At 40.5% G+C, this 17,196-nt stretch overlaps 1 long non-coding RNA gene across 1 annotated transcript in view; it reads left to right on the forward strand.

Annotated features, from left to right (window-relative positions):
- LOC136885718 (uncharacterized) overlaps positions 1-17,196 on the forward strand; it is a 54,127-nt gene that overhangs the window by 34,181 nt on the left and 2,750 nt on the right. Inside the window, exon 3 of the long non-coding RNA XR_010861595.2 lies at positions 2,045-2,117. This is a non-coding gene — a long non-coding RNA (uncharacterized lncRNA). The remainder of the gene's footprint in view (positions 1-2,044; positions 2,118-17,196) is intronic.

Raw genomic sequence — 17,196 nt, forward strand, 5'->3', positions numbered from 1 at the left:
TTAGAAGTTTCAGATAGTCTCTTAGTACAATGCCAAGAAACGATTACTCTGATCAAATTACGAAATCCACGCGAGCGAAGCCATGGGTACTTGCTAGTTTACCATAAACCTTTACAGTATCTGTAGAAGGACCAGCCCCACTACACATAGTGCCCGCTGACCTTTTCATAATTATCTCCTAAATCCTACACTAAAACATCATATACGCTATTTACAGGTAACGCAACGAAGTATAATATATACATATTTCTCATTCACACATTCTTTCTTTCCCTGAATCATTTTTCCTACTGTTCACATACATTTTCTTACCACATGTGCTTCCTAACATAACATTTAACTCTATTCACATTTTTACATTTAATTTTGGCAGAGAGGTCGTTCCAAAGCCGTGCTGAACGAACAAAGAGACCTAGTTTGTTGGACTCAGTTCGCGCAAAGGGGGGTATAAGACGCACCCCTTTGGCCTGCGGACGGAGCTGTAGGATAAGGAGAGTCTGGTGAAAGGTGAGTGGCTCGCGTGAGGGACTTGTGTAAGAAGGTGACGTCGTTATGTTTGCACGAAGAGGCGATTGGCAGGAGCTGTTCTTGTTAATTAATCGTTCAGAACAACACTGGATTCTTTCTAGTTTGTGAAGGTTAGCTGTAATTGTACAGTACCAGGCTGGAAGATCATAAGTTACTGTCGGGTACAGCATTCCACGGAGACTTCTGTGCATAAAACCGAGCACCCTGGCAGCTGTGCATCTCTCACTTCCTTAATGTTATATATACATTCTGTTGTGTTTTGAGACGTACTTAACCTAATTAATGTTGAGACTGTTGAGGTAACACCGCACTGCTATAGTGTCCAACTCCGACTGTAACTTCCGACAATCATCTGCACATTGTATATCTGTGTATATTACTTTGTCATCAGTGTACTGGGCCATGGTTGAGGTCATACATTTAGGTGAATCAGAGATGAATGCATTAAATAATTAAGGTCCCAAGACATATTCCTGAGGTTACTTTAACGGTCGAAGATCAAACTCCATCAAACACAGCGTGCTGAATTCAACCCTCAAGAAATGACTGCAACCATGCCAGTACACTTCCTCTGATATTCATCTGTCTCAATTTTAAGAAAAGTCATTCATGCGGGGTTTGGTCAAAAGCCACGCAGTCTACCTGAACAATTTAAATTTCTCCAGGGAGAAGTGCCTTTGTTAATAAAGTATTACAGGATCTTTCACGTAGCAGATTACCTTCCCAGAAGTATTCCCAGTTGTTCCATACATTTACGTACGTGGGATGTGAGGGACACCGGCCGATAGTTGTCACTGAACGATTTGTCTCCTTTCTTGAAAATCAGAACTACATCAGCATTCTTCCAGTCTTGAGGCAGTGATCCACAGTGAAGTTCGCAGAGAGATGCTGCCACTGACTCAACACAGTCACAGATTATAGAGCTGAGTATTTTGTCAGGGCCACTCGTCGCATGGGGTCGAATCCTCTTAAGACTTCCAAGAAGTAGAGGCTGGAGTGAGGGAGGGGCGTTATATACATGTCCCCGGCAGTGTCTTGGGGCGAGTGGAGCTTGGTGCAGTGCTGACACAGTTCCTTTTTAGTAGTTTGTTTTCCCATTTTGTAATCGCTATATTATTTTTCTTTGCCTTTCTTTTGCAACATTTTCAAAGCGATGCTGCCTTAACTATTTAACAGACAGGCAGATTTGATATTTACAATCTACTGAAAACAAGATTTTATAAGCTTAACATTGTTATCAACAATCCTGAAACATATAACAGAGCAGAACATTGGACGTTATAGTTGTTACATTTCTCCAAAAATGTGAAAAAAGTTCAGCGTTTTATATGGCATGACATACTGAGCGATTTTTTAAAAATAGCCTACAGTGCTTATATAGGATTTTTTCACCATTATATCCAATATGTCTTTAAAAGCAATGTCGCAATAAACGGTTTCGACTGTACTTAAATCTGCAGTACAGAGTGAAAAACCCTTCCATGGAGAGGCCTAACTAATATTTCTTGGGTTATAGGTCAGCAAGTCTTCTCTCATTTGCCAACAGAACGGACTTGGAACCTCCAGATTGGTGAAGTTTTAAAATTTTGGTGAGTACTTGTTCATTGTATTTTATTAAATTGACTGTTAACGGCCTGTGATTCTTGTAACAGTGCTTGGTTGTTATTGATGTTTGCAGTTCGTCAGGAGTTATGGAGAGTTATTATGTTGACTGTTTATGTCACAAATATAGCTTGAAGACCGGTGACGTGTAGAAAACAGGCTCATTAACATAAAGTCATCGTCATTAAACCTTCCAGGATATTATGGATGCAAAAAATATTCTCCCAGAACTGAAGAGTTTATCATAAAGACAGGAGTGGTTCAGTAGGAGTGGGAGTATGCATGCTGGTGAAAGAAAAATATGTAAGCTACTAAGAAGTTAAGGATGAGAAACATGAAATTCTAGTTGTAAGGCTCATCTCTAAAATTAATACGCAACTTGATGCTTTGGGGTGGGGTGCTGGTGCAGAGTTATTTGTAAAAATAATCAGCTGTGTGTGGGGAACAACACAGAAAGGTACTTGATTGTCTCAGATGATCTCAAATGTTGTCTGGGAAAGAAATGCGAATGACGGAAAGCATGGCGAACTAATGGTAAGTACGTTAACCTGCAAAGGACAGAAAGCAGAAATACTTAGTCAGCGGTATGTAGACATATCTAATATCCAGGTAGAGGAAGTAGATTTATCTATGATAACAAAGAGATTTACAAAAAGATGTGAAAGTTAAAAACCAGAAAAGCAGCTGGAATTTATAAGATTTGTGATATACTGAAAGCAAGAGCTGCCACATTGGGCAAAGGGCAATGTTTGCATATATAATATACCGTAAATGAAACATCGCAGTTTAAAAGGTCCATCCACAAATCTGTCCTTTTAACACTAGAACCGCCGGAATTATTATATACCTTGAACCGCCGATGCGGTCATTTTGACCGCTATTGAAATTATTATATTTTCGTTCTCGATACGCACTGTTACTCATATCTTTCTGCCTCTGTTTCTGTACATTACTTTATGAGTTTCAATATTTATGTATCAATAAAAAGACGCCATGCACCCATTACACTCTCATTAGTAACGTGCCGCTTTGAATATGGAGTAAGCCCTGGATTTTCTTTCAAGGGAGTATGGTGAGCAATCCAACCAGGTGTCATCTCCCCAGTCTGCTACAGTCCACTCCCTGATGCCATCAGTACCTAATGGCGCATTATCTAGCTGTGGGAGGCCTTTACCTTGGTTGTCGCATCCCCTATGATACCATGCTTTACCGGTTAATGTTTCTACGGCTGTAATAGAATAATTGAAAACTCGTCAGTACTCAGCCTATGCGAGGCATCGTTATAATTTGAAGACAGTATAAATCAAGGAATTTTACCAAACTTGTTATGCTGATAGTTATTGTTATGGAGTTTATCCGTGGAAGGCAGAGGTGAAAGAAGGTGCGGGCTGGAATGGGTCTAACTACAAGTCTTAAAGATGAATTTAAAATTTAAATAAAGGTTATATTTTCAACAGATAACAACATTTAACAATTTTCACTAGGTGAAATAACAAGGAAAACCAGGTAAAATGCAACTTTACAAAAGAAAGCACAATTTAAGGGGGTCTTTACAAATTCCCGGCTACGAGCCCTCATTCAGTCTTAAAGATGAATTTAAAATTTAAATAAAGGTTATATTTTCAACAGATAACAACATTTAACAGTTTTCACTAGGTGAAATAACAAGGAAAACCAGGTACAATGCAACTTTACAAAAGAAAGCACAATTTAAGGGGGACTTTACAAATTCCAGGCTACGAGCCCAAATTCGTCAATCCTTGAGCTCTCAGCTCACAACCACAAAATACCAAAGGGCAGAACGCCCCTAATTGCATGGAGCACTAGCTCCCAGCAATCAAAATGTTACGCCTCACCGAGGCACCTTTCAAAAGAACAGAAAGAGCAGACCCGCTCTCAATTTTACAAGCCTATCAAAGGCCACAATAAACTTTACATCTAACTGCCCTCAAGGCACACTTACAAAGAAACAGGGGTACCTTGTACCCAACCTACAGGGCCTTTGCATGAAGGGAAAAACAACAGGTTAAGTTACTGGCCCAAAGTACAGTGAGGACTGGAGGCGTGAACTTGCACTCCTAAATACACATTTTAAAACCTAAGTGGCTCTCGGCCGATTACACAGGGGCTAATCCCAAGCTACGGAGGTGACTAGTATACAAAATAAATTTAACATATTAAGAAGGAAGAGAAAAACGGTTACGCGAACATAGTCACCTCAAATTCAAAAATGAAGGGGAGCTCGAGAGGGTAAAGCACTCTCTATCCCCGATCTACAGTTGAAGAAATTTGTAGTTTTTACATAGACTGAAAAGGATTTACATTTTAAAGAGATAGGTTACACATTAAAGGTTTCGAACCTTCCCCGCGAGTTAAACTGCTGAGCTAGCAAAGAGGAAAGAAAGATGTTAATCGGCCATTACCTTGTTGAAGAGCTGCTGCCCGAAGGAAGAGGCGCTACCCGCCCCCTGCTATGCTTCTATACACTAAGCAAGATGTTGTTGAAGTGGCCCGGAGACAAGAAAATCAGCAGTTTTTATACCCTCACAGAAAATTCAAGACCTTTCATGAATGATTAAGACCCGCCCACAAACGTTTATTGGTTAACAGCGAAAGTTACACACAAATCGATGAAGAAACACCTAATTGGTGGGAAATTAATTACAGAAATTTAGGATTGGTTAAATTCAAAACAGGCAGAAAGAAAGCTTAATATTACCAACCCCCAAATGAAAGAACAAAATTTAGTAAAGACAAAACTTATGAATGCCAAATTTCTCCAAGAAAGTTCATTCCTTTGCACCAGAGTGCATTATCATAGTTTTTTAGTAGAGACACCTGTTAGAGAATGTCCACACTTCTTGATCAACAAAAGCAAATCAAAAACACCCAGTGACATCTTCTGATAAACGGGAGAGTTGATTCAGTTGTTACAGTTCAGGGTTTCTCCTGTAGAGGAGTTTCAATTGGCGCCAGATTTGAACTTGCGTCGTAGAGGTGTACCACCCGGTACAGACCTCCCCCCCAAAAGTCCTTCCAAGGGGTGACACAGAAGAATGTTAAAAAAATATATTCCAAAACAAAAGTCCAAGTTTGTTGCTGATTAGTTGAAGAAGAATTTAGAAGAGAAAATACAATTTTTCAGTAGTCGGAGGTCTCTTAAGTTGTTTGATATAGATGGGTGGGACTAGTTTAAGTCCTGCTTTAGAGTTTCTTTGTTGTAGTAGAATTGCAAAACAAAAACATTAATTCATGGAAGCAATATTTTTCTAAGTCCACCAAAGGTTGATTTGAAGCAAATATGTATTAATTGCAGATATAGTGTGTCCATGTAGCTGAAGAAGTACATTAGCTGTCGATTAATTTTGACGGCAAGACCTGTCGCCGCTGCCAAAGTTCAGTCGAGGTTGCCCAGACCCTTCAAGTACCCTGAGATACCTCTCTCCCGCACTATGAAAGGGTTAGTCGTGGTGAAGCACGCCGCAGATGCAAGGTTTGTTTACAGTCCAGAGATAAGCTGGCGGATGGTGTGCCGCACATCAGCCTTTGCCGGGAGAAAGACTCCGGCGCGCCGTACCCAGGAAGACATCACGGTAGTGGGGTGGGCCCTTACCCCACCACAGTGGGAGTAAGGCGCCGCACGGCTGCAGGGCGCTGAAACAGTAAAATACTGGCGGCAGGCCTCTGGAAAAAAAATCAAAATATAACCTTTACGCCGCTGCAACAAATAGATGACAAGTTAACAATGACCCTACAGGGGTTTAATTTGTGATATATGTACCCTAAAGATCCTCTCAGTGGCTGGATTGCTCACTAACAATGTGACCGGCATAAGAAAATCTAAAATAATGCACGGCCCATGAAATTTAGGGGCAAGCTTGCCCGCGGGAACAAAGTTCTTGACCATAACTTGGTCTCCTACCTTTAAATTGGTGGGCCTCCGTCCACGATCGTATCTTTCCCTAACTTTTTCATGAGAAATTTTAAGGTTGGCCTTAGCCTTCTTCCAAAGATCTCTAATATTATCTGGATCTATTGTCTCGGGTAGAATATCACTAAGAGACCAAAGGTTAGAGAGCAGCGTGTTGGGAACAAACTTAAACATCAAAGAAGCTGGAGTAAACTTATGGGATTCATGAATCGCCGAATTCAAAGCGAAGGCTAACCAATGCAGGGATATGTCCCACCTAGAATGATCGTCGTGATGATAGGCAATTAGAGCCGACCTCAGATTACGATTGACCCGTTCAGCCAAAGATGGTTGAGGATAGTACGCAGAGGTTGTTACATGTGAGATGGATAAATCAAAACAGAATTTACGAAAGAGATTGGAGGTGAAAGCTTTAGCATTGTCAGAAACGATATATTGACACGGGCCAAAGGAAGCAAAGATGGAATTCAAACAAGAAATAGTAGACTGAGCGGTAGCCAGCTTAGTCGGAAATAACCAGGAAAATCTTGTGAAACCATCTACACACACAAGAATGAATTTGTTGGCGTTCCCCTTAGATTGGGGGAAGGGTCCTACGTAGTCGATGTAAAGACGTTCCATGGGGCGCGACGCTTGGTGAGAAGACAATAAACCTAGCTTAGTGGACATGGTAGGTTTACTCAGCCAACAGGTTTTACAAGCTTTTACCAATTCACGAATTTCGCCGTCCATACCTTTCCAGATGAACATTTCTCGGATCTTTTCTCGAGTTTTGAAGATGCCTAAATGCCCCCCTAATGGGGTCTCATGGTAGTACTTGAAGATCATAGGTACTATAACCACTGGAACCACAAATTTCATCTTCTGATCATGCCTCGACGGGCAACATAAAACACCATTCCTCAACACATAAGGGACAACATGTTCCCCAGAAGAAAGGGTTTCCATGATAGGGGCCAGTGTAAGAACTTCACGTTGATATTTTTCGATATCCCTAAACATCATGGGAGCATCAGTTAGAATGGCATTAACCTCAGGAAGTATGGACTCGGGCAGTGAAGAACTGTCAACCTGTTCAGGCGTCCCTACATCATTGGCAAACATGCGGCTTAGTCCATCTGCCACAACATTTTCAGTTCCTCTAATGTGCCTAACATCAAACTGTAAGGCAGAAATTCTGATTGCCCACCGGGCTATACGACCAGTATGACGCGGCCTAGCTAAGACCCAGCTTAATGCTTGGTTATCTGTTTCCAAGTCGAACTTGACGTGTTCCAGATAGAGACGGAACTTCTCTAATGAAAATAAGACAGCCAAACCCTCAAGTTCATAGATGGAATACTTGGCTTCTTGAGCCGATAATGTCCTAGATGCATAGGCGATGGGTCGCCTCCCTAGTTCAGTCTCTTGAAGAAGGACTGCAGCCAACGCCGACGACGCGTCAGTTTGGACGATGAATTTCCTCGAAAAATCAGGCGTGGCAAGAACAGGGCCGTTACACAGAGCTAATTTGAGATCTTCGAAAGCGGCTTGTTGAGAAGGCCCCCACTCAAATTTGACGCCTTTCCTACGAAGTAAGTTCAAGGGTGCCGCTCTATTAGCGAAGTTAGGAATAAATTTCCTGAAGAAATTCACCATATCAATGAATCTGGCAATTCTTTTGATGTCCTTAGGAGGTTTGAAATCACGGATGGCCTGTGTTCTAGAATGATCTACAGCGACACCATCGGGCGACACAATGTGCCTTAGAAAATACATGGAAGGTTTAGCGAAAGCAACTTTGGACAGCTTAACTGTTAACCCTGCCTTACGAAGGCGATTAAGGCCCTTTTTCAGATGATCAAGGTGTTCTTCAAAGGTCTCAGAAAATACGACGACATCATCAAGATAATGGTATAGATACTCAAATTTGATGTCGGAGAAGACCCTGTCTAGCAGTCTCGTAAGCACGGCTGCTCCCGTGGGGAGCCCGAAAGGCACGCGGTTGTATTCATACAAGTTCCATTCAGTGGCAAACGCTGTAAGATGTTTAGATTCTTCCTCCAGAGGGATCTGGTTATAAGCCTGATTGAGGTCTAAGATGGTGAAGAATTTAGCCTTTCGAAACCATGAAAAACAAGAGTGAAGGTCTGGAAGGGGCACAGATTGTAACACCACCTTCCGATTGAGAGCCCTATAATCAATCATAGGCCTGAAGCCACCTTGGAGTTTCGGAACAAGGAAAATAAGCAATGAATACGCCGACTTAGAGGGCCGAATTATACCATCTTTCAACATCTGATCTATGATCTCTTTCAGAGCCTTCATTTTAGGTGGAGATAATCTAAAAGGAGGAAATCGAACAGGGATCGAATCCGTAACCTCACTCTTGTATTCGATGAGTTCAGTAACACCAAGAGTATCCGAGAAAACATCTGGAAACGACTGACACAACTTACGAATACCTCTCTGCCTGCTCCTCAGGTAGATGTCTTAAGGTCTAACAGCATCTCATCCTGGGTAGGCGAAACAGATGAACATGATACAGAACTACATTTAAGTAAGGGGATTTTGAAGTTACTAGCAAATTTGAAAGTGCACGACTTGCTCTGAAGGTCGAGCACTAGGCCGGAATGAGACATGAAATCCACTCCCAATATAATGGGGCAAGACAAGTGTTTTGCCACCAACAATTTTACTTTCCAAGTAAATTTAGAAATGCGAATTTTAGCATACAGGAAACCTAAAATTTCTAATGGGACAGGAGTTTGCCGAAACGCATTGAACCAAAGACGAACGAAAATCAGGAAGTTTGCAAACAGATTTTAATTTAGAGTACCACTCGACCAAAATAATGGAACAAACACTGCCTGAGTCTAAAAGAGCAGTTACAGGCTCATTGTTCAATTCAATTTTGAGAAATGGGACCTGTGCGGGAGTATCCGCCGCAATCCTAAGACATTCCTTGGGACCTTCAAATGATAAATTAGAGGGCTGAGTTTTCCCTGAGATTTGGTCGGATTTAACCGGGGCTGAGCCTGAAGAAGGTGGGTGCGCCGACTCAGCCGATGCCACTAGTCACTTTTGATTATTGGTGATGTTGGAATGTGCACCAGGAGGGGGTGATCTTAGTATTCGGGCAATTCTTGGCAATATGGAAAAACGCTCCGCATTTAAAACAGCCTTGAGATGGCCCTGCTCCATTCTTTGTCCCGCTAGATTTAACTAAAGGGCACTTGTTTCGGAGATGATCGGCCGAACCTCAAGCATAACATTTACGGGGTGTGACGGGTCGGCGAGGTGGAGGCCGAAAATTACAAGAGGTCGGAGGGGGCTCCTATGCGACCCGTAATGTGTCCGCATATTTAACCCCTTCAGCTGATACAGCTTCCAGCTCGGCAAAATTTGTGGGCGCGACGCAAAACACAAGTATGACCTGTAAGATGGGGAAATTCCTTCCACAATAGCCTGTACAGTTTGATCTTCTGGAAAATGGAGGGCAAATACTCTAGTATAGAATTTAATATCTTGAATGAAGTTGGCAAGGTTTTCATCCAGACGCTGTACTCGGAAGTAGTACTTTTGAATTAGCAATGACCTAGCTCGGGCCGGAATAAAATTAGCTAACAAATGGGCATGGAAGTCTTCTATGGATGATTGTTCAGCAATTGCCCTAACTATCTTGTCTGAGAGGACACCAATGGAATAAAGGTAAATAATTTGAAGGATTTGACACGGAGAAAGGGAAAAAACAAGAGCATGATCCTGAAACTCAACAAAAAATCTTAGAAAGGCAATAACATCACTGGTGGAATTGACGGAGAACTTAGTAATACCTCTGAGCAACATTGCTAAAGAATGGGGCAAACTGCTGAAGCCAGGTGACATAGTAGGTAGAGGCCTAAGTGGCTGAGAAGCAGATTCAGAAGGTGCATTATTCAACGAGGTACGACGTTCAGATTCATTGTCTAATGGGGCAGAGGTTTGTTGAGCTCCTACAGATTTCCTATTTTCTTCTCCTTTAGAAGACTCTTCCTCGCTAACTACGTTTACCAGAGTGGGTAGGTAGGTTTTGGGGGGTACTGCTCCAGTTAACAATAGGCTAACCTTACTGGACAGTTTAGAAAGGTTTTCGAGAAGAGCACTAGCCTCCTTCCCTTGAATGCAATTCAACTTTAGAGACAATAGATCGTTAACTCTATTAGAAAAATGGTACAATCTGGTCTGTACTCTTTTGAGTTGATTTGGGGATGGATCCCCTCCTTCAAAAAAACTAATTACGGATGCTAGCTCAGTAGTATTGTCAGTGATCGTGGAGAGAGAGTCGTCAATCTCTTTCTCTCCCAAAGTTGGGGTGGTAATCGGCAAATCAAGAGAATCTTTAAGCTTAGTGGTATCGGCCGCAACCGTGCCTCCAGATTGAACATTTCTAATAGCTAATTCATAGATTAATTCCTCCTTGCGCAAATAGCCGGGATGGAGGACATCGCGAGGGCCGGATATGATGACAGAATTTTACAAATTTAGAAAAATCGAAAAATACCAGCGACAGAGGAAATTGTTAAAGTTCAAAAGCAAAGCAATGTTTAGCAGTCAAAAGGGGCTAAATTGAGACCCATTCAACCACGCTCTGCTACCACTTGTTACGGAATTTATCCATTGAAGACAGAGGTGAAAGAAGGTGCGGGCTGGAATGGGTCTAACTACAAGTCTTAAAGATGAATTTAAAATTTAAATAAAGGTTATATTTTCAACAGATAACAACATTTAACAATTTTCACTAGGTGAAATAACAAGGAAAACCAGGTACAATGCAACTTTACAAAAGAAAGCACAATTTAAGGGGGACTTTACAAATTCCAGGCTACGAGCCCAAATTCGTCAATCCTTGAGCTCTCAGCTCACAACCACAAAATACCAAAGGGCAGAACGCCCCTAATTGCATGGAGCACTAGCTCCCAGCAATCAAAATGTTACGCCTCACCGAGGCACCTTTCAAAAGAACAGAAAGAGCAGACCCGCTCTCAATTTTACAAGCCTATCAAAGGCCACAATAAACTTTACATCTAACTGCCCTCAAGGCACACTTACAAAGAAACAGGGGTACCTTGTACCCAACCTACAGGGCCTTTGCATGAAGGGAAAAACAACAGGTTAAGTTACTGGCCCAAAGTACAGTGAGGACTGGAGGCGTGAACTTGCACTCCTAAATACACATTTTAAAACCTAAGTGGCTCTCGGCCGATTACACAGGGGCTAATCCCAAGCTACGGAGGTGACTAGTATACAAAATAAATTTAACATATTAAGAAGGAAGAGAAAAACGGTTACGCGAACATAGTCACCTCAAATTCAAAAATGAAGGGGAGCTCGAGAGGGTAAAGCACTCTCTATCCCCGATCTACAGTTGAAGAAATTTGTAGTTTTTACATAGACTGAAAAGGAATTTACATTTTAAAGAGATAGGTTACATATTAAAGGTTTCGAACCTTCCCCGCGAGTTAAACTGCTGAGCTAGCAAAGAGGAAAGAAAGATGTTAATCGGCCATTACCTTGTTGAAGAGTTGCTGCCCGAAGGAAGAGGCGCTACCCGCCCCTGCTATGCTTCTATACACTAAGCAAGATGTTGTTGAAGTGGCCCGGAGACAAGAAAATCAGCAGTTTTTATACCCTCGCGGAAAATTCAAGACCTTTCATGAATGATTAAGACCCACCCACAAACGTTTATTGGTTAACAGCGAAAGTTACACACAAATCGATGAAGAAACACCTAATTGGTGGGAAATTAATTACAGAAATTTAGGATTGGTTAAATTCAAAACAGGCAGAAAGAAAGCTTAATATTACCAACCCCCAAATGAAAGAACAAAATTTAGTAAAGACAAAACTTATGAATACCAAATTTCTCCAAGAAAGTTCATTCCTTCGCACCAGAGTGCATTATCATAGTTTTTTAGTAGAGACACCTGTTAGAGAATGTCCACACTTCTTGATCAACAAAAGCAAATCAAAAACACCCAGTGACATCTTCTGATAAACGGGAGAGTTGATTCAGTTGTTACAGTTCAGGGTTTCTCCTGTAGAGGAGTTTCAATTGGCGCCAGATTTGAACTTGCGCCGTAGAGGTGTACCGCCTGGTACAGTTATAATAATACCAACTTACCTTCAGCCTGAACAATCCGGTTTTCAGCCTGATCTGAATAACTGCTTTCCGAGTTATCACTTGACTGGTAGTAATCTTCATATGCATTTTCTCTTTTTAGGTCTTTTATATCTGGACCACATTCTACATCAGACATATCTTCAGGAATGCCATGCAATAGACTCAGCAACTGAAGGTTTACGAGACATGTTGACTGTACTGTGACAAGCTGACGAATGATAACACTACTGGAGATGCAGCGCTAATAATGCTTGTACAGTTCGTAATATATCCGTTCCATTGTTGTGTTTTTGAACAATAACATTATTGATAGGATGATTATAAGTTGATGATTGTATCTCAACGAGAGATAAGTGTTATAATACATTTTATTATGATAATTAATATAGCGGTCAAAATGACCCCTCTGGCGGTAGTACGTATATCCGTTACTAACGCCCCCCTCCATTGATGCAAAATTAATTATATTTGATATGGATTTTCCTGAGCACTAATCAGGAAAGTCACTGCAGCTCAATATCCCAGAATAAAAACTGTAGTCAAAATTGAGTTTGAAAAATGTGTAGCGGTCATTTTGACCGTTCCGGCGGTTCTAGTGTTACAAAATATAGGTAAAGCTGCAGAAAGTTCCACATTTTTATCCGGTAGTGAAGATATCGCCTCTTCTGGCTTGCAATGGAAGAAGACGTTGTTGGTGTAGGTGGTGCCCTAGTATAACAATATCTCCCTTAAGAGCTGCAAGGGTTATTTTCTTCGTCATTCAGGGTCCATCTTTTATAAACCCAGGCCGAGCACACAGTGTTTGGACCCTGCGCTACAGCAGCTGCCTCAGCCCAACTTATGTTGCGCGTGACCACCCGCTCTGCTTTAAGCATGTATGAAATCTTACCTTATAAAAGATGCTGGAAGTGTCATCCTTCATAATGAGGAACTTCATAAACACTATTAGGATTTTCTGCAAAGCAATAGCAAGAGTTATGACTGTTCACACGACCATTAAGAAGAAGCTAGGCCTCACCCGGAAAGAGCACTAGCTGTGGATCGAATAAACGATCATTCAGTGATGCAAGATACCACTCACTCTTGTGGCTGGATCAGCAGGTTTTAAACAATGGGCCCATGTAAACCTGTACTGTGATGTGTAATAGCTTTGTAGCCCTGTGTGCAGAAGAAAAACCCCTACTTGGTTTGCTAATTTTGTAAGTCATTTATTCGGTGACCGTTCAAAATTCTCACCAATGTCGTAGCTTTTCCTCTGTTAAAACTGTTCATGTGCGCGCATTTTTTTAAATTGAGCACTGAGCCAGTAGTTTCAAATTTATTTACAATAACGTGAATCTGTGCTCATGAAGGTGGCACTTCACCAGGAAATTGCTGAACAAGTGCACTGCGTATCCGTCGAGCCGACTCGTACTTAAAATAACTTTTACATACGAAAATCCTGTGTTACAATGATAACTGTCTCACCATGTTAACAGCTGAGATTCAGACTTGCAGATCGAACACGTGCACGCTCCTTACAAGGTCAAGAGCTATGTGCATGCCTCCCGTACAGCTGCTTAGGTCTCGGAGAGTAGAAACGCCGCTGGACGGTCTGGGTTTAGAAGAGAGAGATATACAACCTTTGCAAAAGGTAATTTTAAAGAAGAGTGTTATGGTTGCTCTTGTGCCAACCATGCATCCAATAAAGTCAGTCCTCTTGCTTTTCTTTCAGTGCAATGGGGGACAGTCAAATTGTGCACTCTTTTTATTCTCATAGTGCAGTTCCATAGGTTGGTTGGCGTCAGATTCAGATATGATTGTTTGATCGATAATCAACGTTTTTGTATGTATTGATGTCTGTACACCGTGTACTTCTTTTATCAGATAGACCATGGAGTTCCTCGTGAACAATATACCCAACGTCATTAAGCCCTGTTGCAATCGGTGAACAGATTTGGTAATATCTACTGTATTTACAAAAAATAATTTTAATCCCACGTAATTAATACATTTAAACCCGGCAGAGGTAGTCGGATTTTTGAAGGGCGGAAAAAAGTCCACTCAACACTCCATGTCGTACGATGTCGGCATGTAAAAGATCTCTGGTGATACATTTGGTATTTACCCGACAAAATTAATTAAATCTCAGCCATAGACGCCCAAGAGAGATCCGGTTTACTCTGTCTGCCATGTAGTGGGCCTAGAGTAAAACGGAACGTCGAAATTGACGAGCAGACAGCCAGATGGCGTCAAATTGAAATGTCTGCACACGGTAGCTGAGGCCATATGATTATTATTATTATTATTAATACATTAATTAGCGTTAACCAATTCAAAAGTTTTTGGACTAGTTTCAATCAATATAATGATCATCTTCAGTAAATTGAAAAAAGATTTTTTTTTTTAAACCCAACCAAGACTGAAACATAGCTCTCTAAACACATAACGGTGGAATGTCTGTTTAAAGAAGTCAAATGGGACTGTGGATGTCCTGTAAGGGAGAATACAACGAGCTTAAAATCTTTATGTCTAATTAAAATAAAGCGACAACCACACTAACTTAAAATATTCCGCTGAACATCTGGACTGTTGAACGTATAAAATGTGCCTAGGCACGTAAGATTGTGCGTCGGATTGACACTGGTTGATTATACAAGGCTTCTGCGTGTAGCCGTAGTCTCAGTCTTCTATTTATATCCAAGGTTTTAATGGCGTCCAAATTAGTGCTGAACGAGGAAACGTTAAGTCTTAAAGGGATATCCTAGTTGAGAGTGAAAACATAAAGCCACGTCGATCGACCCGCTGAATGATGTGTGTGATCGGATATCTAAAATGAGACCAAATGACCTTGACTTACAAAAGCTGATAGAAAGATGGATTCAGAAAAGGAAAAGAATTGAGCAATGATTTCAATTAACATTAAATGATTAGATGTTTTAACTGAAGATGTGACAAACAGCTTTCTCTAGGAATATTTTGAAGTGATTGATTTTGAGACCAGTTCTGGGAAGCCAAATGATGTTATTTTTCTCGTACAATGATGCAGTATAATTTGATAGAATGAGTCTCATGTCAAACAATCCTATTATCATAATTTGATCACTCAACAAATGATAATGAAAGCACTGTTTTAGGATATCACAGGTCTGTCCAAATCATAATTTTGAAACAAAAGGAGCTACCTCTAGAATATAGATATATTCCTGGGTCTCCGAGAAACTGTCTTAATTCCTTGTAGTAAAAAGAAACTTACTTAAAAGTAGACTAATTTTTAAGGCATTGTGTGTGTGTGTGGTGTTTTTTTTTTTTTTTTCCATCTCGTTTGTTGTTAGTCCTGCAAATAATAAGGAATTAAGCTTTAAGAAATTTTGATTTGGAAACAGAATAAGTTTAAATTGAGTTTCTGTAGTTAAAACCTGGTTGGAAGAATAACTTGAGAAATCTCTTTCTCTGCTTTATGCTGACTGGTTTCAGACTTTTTCAGTTTTTTTTCCTTCCAGCCCTTCAAGTTCTCTTGATTTATTTATTTTTTACAATGGTATGTCTAACATTTCCTCATGTTCCTACATTGTAACGAAGGTATTCAAGAGAATTTTATCATTTTGAAGCAAGTATGGACAACCTTCTTGAAGCAGTGTATGGATGTAGAATTCTAATAGTGTTCTTCTGTGGACTGCTTTGGTACAAAAGTACATTTATTATATTCGATCCTCAAGGAAGTACGAACAAAGTCTTTGGCTAATTTATTTATTTTCTCTTTCATTTAGCTCTTTGGTTGGAATGTATATTATTTTACAGATGATATTGCCTTAATCTTGTCTCAAGGATTGAGGTTTATTATTAAAAAAACCTTTAGCTTGCTTTAATAAAAGTAGGAAAGATCACAATATGAAGACAAGGTTCGAATTCAAGAGGACAAATTGGGGCAAATATTTGTTTATAGGATGGGAGTAAGGATTGGAGTAATTTATCAAGGAAAATGTTGAATGAAAAGGCTAGGTAAACCATTGATAGGGAATCTGCCACCTGGGCGACAGCCCAAAATGCGGATCATTGATGGATGATTGATTTCTTTTTGGTTTCGAAGTGGTCAACGTAACTCACTTTACTTGTAGGTGTAAACTTATCGTGGCCAACAACGTCGCTGCTTTTGATCTTGTTTTTGTTGTAGTCCACCTTGTGCCCATATTACATGAGTATCTCAGAAATGGGAATAAGTTTTTTTTTAAATTGCAAAATTATCGAAGGGACTGGATGATGTTGAATCCAATCATAACAGTCTACAGAATATGTCAGGAGAAAGGAAATGCAGTTTGTGCATCTGTGTTGAAAAGTATTGGCAGCATTCAATTAGATTCTACTAAATGCTTGCAAAAATTAAACAGGAAATAAGGGATGCTCTGCTGAACATTTTGAGATAGGAAACCTAAGGTCTGAAGAGAAAGGGGTTAAATATGTCTTATCACTATTTTCTGGATTATTTACAGTGATGTTTCACATGAATGTAGCTTTATATTATTTCCAGTGGTCAGAAAATTGGGTGTTCACAAAAACAGTAATAATAACATTAAGTAAAATGCTTGTCACTCGCCTAACTGCGCTGTTGGCTTGTAAATGTATCGTGTTTTAGAATTGAATCTGTCGAGTTCATGATTGCATTTACTGATCAAAATAAATATATATGAAAACTTAGTACTTTACTGTACTTCTTTTGAAGGTGGTACATACACAATGACTGAGCAAGTTGGCCGTCCGGTTGGGGGCGTGCAGCTGTGAGGTACTGGGTTTGAACCCCACTGATAGTTTCCTGTGGTTTCCCACTTTGATACCAGGCAAATGCTGGGACTGTACCTTGATTAGGGCAGTTTCCTATCCCATCGTCACCATAAGACCTATCTGTGTCCGTGCGACGTAAGCCAACTTTGATGGTTATGAATTTCATGTTTTTGGTCCGTATTGAACTGAGAATAATATATAAGTAATAATAATAACAACGTAAACGTTTCCACCT

Source organism: Anabrus simplex, chromosome 14 (genome assembly GCF_040414725.1).
Source record: "Anabrus simplex isolate iqAnaSimp1 chromosome 14, ASM4041472v1, whole genome shotgun sequence".
NCBI classification, from domain to species: Eukaryota; Metazoa; Arthropoda; class Insecta; order Orthoptera; family Tettigoniidae; genus Anabrus; species Anabrus simplex.